We start from the raw sequence: 6000 nt of genomic DNA, 5'->3' as shown, positions 1-6000 counted from the left end.
TATTTTAAATGATACTTGTAAAAATATAAAAAAAAATTACAAAGGAATTAAAAAAAAAGAAAATAACAAAAAAAAATTAAAAATTAAAAAAATTTACAAAAGCGTTAAAGCTTCCATAATTCTACATCCTCAAACCTTCTTCTTTCCAGTATTCAATTCAACCCACAATACCATCATCTCAATTCTTGTTCTCTGAAACCCCACCACTCTAAATCCTCTATGATCACCTGCTTGTCCTTTACAGCTCAATCGAAACTCTTCAACTAGGAACTCCTCAACCTCATATCCTATTAAGATTGGGGCCTCAAGACTAAAAAAAAAATCCAACCAAATAAGACTCAATTACCAAGGTCATAGACGCTCTTTCTGCTCTGGGCAGCGATACAGTCACCATTGGAACTTCGCTCTCAGCCACGTCAAGACTACTTCGAACCACCAAGAAAGAGCAGTTCTTAATCTGGAGGAAAATGCCCACTTGTTTGGTATCTAAGCCGATGATGTTTTGCAGGTCATCGATGTAATTGTTTTTTTTTTTTTTTGGGTTTTTTGTTCACACTTGAAAAAAAAAAAGAAAAAAAAAAGGGCTCACAAATAATAACCTTTAACCGAAGCTCTAAATGGATTTTGGATTATCGAAGAGATGGCACGGGCATTGGAAGCAATAGAAGAATATCTAGGACTGGAATGGTGGAGATGGTGGATTTTATTGGGAATTTTGAAACGGTGAGAGATGGTGGATTTTATTTGGAAATTTAAAATGGTAAAGTCTGTGTGAAACAGTAGTGCAAGCGGGAAAGAAAATGATATCTTGAAGCTGGAAGGTTGAAGGAAATTCTTTTGAGGTTGCAATTTTCTCACGTGTGAAGGGGAAGTATCTGAACCGTTCACTAGATAAGTTGAAATCTAATGGCTGATCATTTTTTCACGTTTTTAGACCACACCATTTTCGTCAGGTCGATCCTGACCATAGAAGGACTATATATATATATATACATATATATATATATATATATATTTGTTTTGTTCTTGATCTTGTTACTTATTTGGAGTCGGTACTTTTTTCTTTTTCACATTCTTTATCTAGTTAGGAGACAGTACTTGTAACTCAATATATTGTGTTAAGTCTATAGCAAAAAAAGAGTGCTTCAGGATAGCTAATGGCAAAGATATAATTATAAATATTAACTTTTAGAGAGAAAGTACTAAAAATTAATAACATAAACAAACAAAATTGATGGGCCACTGTGATAATCAGTTGGCAATTATTATTAAAAAATAAAATAAAAAAAGAACAACAACAACAACAACGGTAAGGTTGCCGGCATAGCAAGGAAGTGCGATCCCTCATATTATATGTCAATTTGAAGAATCACCTGATTTACACAAAGAACAGGACATCATCCCTCATGAATGGTTAAATGAGCTAACGACGTAGGAGCTTTTCTTTTCTTTTTTTTTTTTTTTCCTGTGGTCAAAAGAGAGGAAGCAGATCCTCTTGAGAAAATTCATTAAGAAGGCACAACAAGGAATTATAAGTGTTTCCTTACATATGTAATTTTATTTTTGTTGTCTTAAATTCTGATATGGAGAAACGCATCATATGTAGAGGGTATAGTAAACTAATTTTTTAAGGCTAAATGGCAGATTTTGAGAAGTGGTTATGATCTAGGCTTATTTAATTGTAGCTCTAATCCCAAAAGATATGTATATCATGCTTGGTTAATATTTTCCATCCTTTCTAAGTCATTTTAGTCTGTTTAGTTGGCAATGGTGTGACTTGAATTTAAATTTTTAGTATTTCAAGTTTTGATACTGTATTGAATTATCATCTGATTCCAAAAATTTAAACTATTAAAATGTGATTTATTATATATATTAAGTTTTGTCAATTGCACTCAATTTGTATAATTCTAATGTTATATTTAAAAAATAAAAAAATAATTTTTTTCTTCATTTTCTTTTTTTTTTTTTTTTTGCTAACACTTAATACATACCGTGCCACATCAATGTCATATATCATAAAGTAATCTATCTAGCCCACTAAGTTAAAATTTTAAGCAAATCATTATTATTTTATAAAAAATAAAAGAAATTTTCTTACAAAGTGGGACAATCCAACTTGCAATATATGCTTTCTCTCTCTCTCTCTCTCTCTATATATATATATATATATTTATTTGTAGACGACGAAAGGTGGTAACCTAGTGAAAGGAAACCGATTTACTTTCATATTTATAGATTTTATCTCAAATAATCTCATATCATTAATCCACATGGCACAAGGCTTCCACTTTATGGCTATGATACTATCATGAGATATATTTTTTATTACCAATATACATATATATATATATATATATATGTATATATGTATATTGTAGACAAGAGTTAAATTATGCTGATTGTCAATCCCATATGTAATTCTATTGGTTGGGGCTACTAGCGTGATATGCTTGCGTAGTAAATAATTTCTCTTTATGGAGGGTGTAGACCCTTGAAAGCTGCTGTCTGCCTGTCTTTTACCTTTTCATCCCTATATATAACTTCCCATTCTCGTCACCACTTCATCACACTTGACTTACGGCATCAAGGGACTCAGCTAGTTTTTTATCCAACGTCGGTTAGTCGCCTTATCATTTTTGTGCCATAAATTTCTGTCTATTTTTCTTTTTAATTTTATCTTTTTAAATAGTATTAGTGTCCTACATTGTAACAGCCCAGACCACCTGCATGTGGATATTGTCCGCTTTGGACCCAGCTCGCACGGTTTTGTCAAAATGCATCCACAAGGAAAATGTATCTACATGGTTATAAGCCATGCTTCGTTTCCCTTTCCAACCGATGTGGGACTTCACAATCCTCCTCTCTTGGGGCCCAGCGTCCTCGCTGGCACACCGATGTGAGACTTCACAATCCTCCCACACCGATGTGGGACTTCAGAATCCTCCCCCCTTGGAGTTCAGCATCCTTGCTGGCACATCGATCTGGGTACTGGCTCTGATACCCACTGTAACAGTCAGACCATCCGCATGTAGATATTATCTGTTTTGCGCCCAGCCCGCACAATTTTGTCAAAACGCATCCACAAGGGAAAAATATCCACACGCTTATAAGCCATGCTTTATTTTCCTTTCCAACCGATGTGGGATTTCACATACATGGCTTCGATGGATGGATTAATACTTTATTATTTTAGGTAGAAAAACTAGGCTATATACCATTTTGCCTCCATTTACATAAAAATTTACTTTGTTCATATAGAAGGTTAAAAATGTTGAACAAAAATTTAAATTTTGAATTGTTTGTAATCTGAAATTCCTCTATTTTAGCAATTCTAATTGATACATAATTAATGCTAAAGAAAATTAATACTAAATTTCTCTTTTAACATATATGATACATTTTCATTTAAAAAAAAAAAACCATAAATGATATATATATATATATATATTTTGGACAACCATAAATGGTACATAATTAATGCAAAATCATTTGTGTAAAATCCCTCTTATAAAATCGAGAGAAGAAATTTCACTTTATTAACAGTAAAGGAGCTCCTTCTCTCTATATAATTACTTACAAAACCATTTTACTATTTCGACTGTTTTCAAACCTGAGAAGAAATTTTTTTTTCTTTTTCATTTCATGGGGGGGTGCGGGGGCAAGGAAAATACATATTCATTGTTTTAGTTGCAGGAATCTTAGATGGCCGTTTTTGGTATAATCGTGGTGAACCAAAGTGGTTATTTAACTGTGATAGGATATATACTATGAATTTGGTGACACAACTAACAGAAAAATTAAAGGAACAAAAGTCACATTGTTCAATTTTCATTTCACCTTTTTCCCAATGTATCTAATTCCAACTGATCCAATTTTCTGAAAAGTTGAAAATATATATAGATTAAGCAAAAATTCTTTAGGCGTGTGAAGACAGAGACCACACCGGTCAGATCATGACTCTCTGCAATTTGTGGGCACAGATTCTCATCTTTATTTATTTTTCTTAATTTGCACGTAAATAAATTGGTAAGAAAAAAAATGGGAACAAACTCGTACTTTTAATTTAATTCCTTAAATTGTATAGAAGAACTGTGTTTTTTTTTTTCTTTAATGAATTGTATAAAAAATGTGGAAAAGAAATGGAAGAAGATTTTTGGTAAAAAAAAAAAACATAAAGTAAAATGATTTCAAAGGTATTTTTGTCTAAAAAATTTATTTCTATCAATGATTTCTATATATATATATTTATTTATCAAATATCAATGATTCAGATGTTGATTTCAATGTTTAACTATAAATTTGATTCCATTCCACCCTCTTTTTTATTCCACTCTTTTCCTTTCCATTCCATTAATGAATCCTGCATCTAAACGACATCTTATATTATTCCAATTTCAGGAATCATGAACAATAGATCATCTTTATAAAAAAATAAATAAATAATAACTGTAATTTGTTTTTTGTTGGTCCATAAAATAAAGTTCTACCTTCATATATCTAGCATATGGTATCCCTTAATTAACTTATGTTGTTTGTTTTGTCATTTATTGACTTGTTAAATCTAGGGAAGGGAAATATGGAAGAAGAGAAGGTTTCGAAGGACTCCTCTCATAAGCAGATCATAATCGACATTCAAGAGAAATTGGAAGATATTAGTAATTGGAACATCTACAAGGTTCCCAATAATCTGCGGAAGATACGTCCAGAAGCTTACACTTCCCAAATAGTTTCAATTGGGCCTTTTCACCATGGCAAATCGAACTTGAAGACCATGGAACATTATAAAGCCAAGTACATGAATGAATTCCTGAGGCGGTCCTTCTGTAATCATGTCAAGGAGGAAGAATTGATCCACGAGTGCAAGAAGAAGATGGGAAACTGTGGAAAAAATCCAGCGTAGCTATAACGAAGAGACCTTTGAGCCTGAGAATAAGAAAAAGCACAGGATGGACCCGGAAGACATTTTACGAGATGCCTGCTTCATCGTTGAGCTCTTCCTTAGAAACCACAAAAATGAAGAAGAAAAGAAGAAAAAGAAGCAATTGCCTGATAAAGAAATCAAAGATTGTGACAAAACTTATTCAGGGGACTACATCGTTGAGTTCTTATGATTTGACCCACTGTTTCTATTTTGCAAAGAAACTACATAATGCGGGGGTGACGTTTGGGCATCCTAAAGATGCTCTACGTATTTGGCTAGCATAAAGACTGGGCCTGATGTTAAGGAAGATGATAAGTGCTGCTGGTGGAATGGCCGCTATTGCTGTTGGATAAATGGGTGATGTTGGATTAATCAGTTGGAATTGAAAATCCCTCAATTGAAGGTCCAAGACAACACCGAGTGCATTTTCAAAAATGTCATAGCGTTGGAGCAGTTTGTTTATCCAACGGAACCTCATATTTGCTGGATCAACTCATCAACACCGTTGAAGATGTGGAAATGCTGGTTGACAAAAGAATCATTGAGAACTGGCTTGGTAGTAATAGGGCCGTGGCTGACTTGGTTAACACACTCTTCAACCAAATTAAGACACTGCGTTTCTTCTATACTGATATCTGCGACAAACTTAACAACTATCACAGCAAAAAATTGAATGTTGCCCAGGCAACCCTCAACAGGGTTTACTTCAAGGATATTTGGACTGGCAGTTCCACTGTTGTTGGGCTTGTTTTCCTTGTGTTCTCCCTCTTCTCTACCTATTATACCATCAAGAGTCTCTATTGAGATTCAACCTGTGTATAGCAAGCAATATATATATCCACAAGCAGCACACAACCCACAACTAGTCCATAAACAAGCAAATATAGATGAAATAGATGATTATAGAATACACCCAATGAAAAATCTAGAGAGAGAAAGACAAGCACATAAATATAAGAGGAGAGATAAAGAGAAAGAAAAACACACAAAAGTTTTAGTGGTTCGATCAAGGTGATCTACGTCTATAGGCAAGCAAGGAGATAATGATTCTCATTATCTTGAAGAGATTACAAGCT

The sequence above is a fragment of the Ziziphus jujuba genome, chromosome 7 (assembly GCF_031755915.1).
Source record: "Ziziphus jujuba cultivar Dongzao chromosome 7, ASM3175591v1".
In the NCBI taxonomy this organism is placed as follows: domain Eukaryota; kingdom Viridiplantae; phylum Streptophyta; class Magnoliopsida; order Rosales; family Rhamnaceae; genus Ziziphus; species Ziziphus jujuba.
This window is presented reverse-complemented; position numbering follows the sequence as displayed.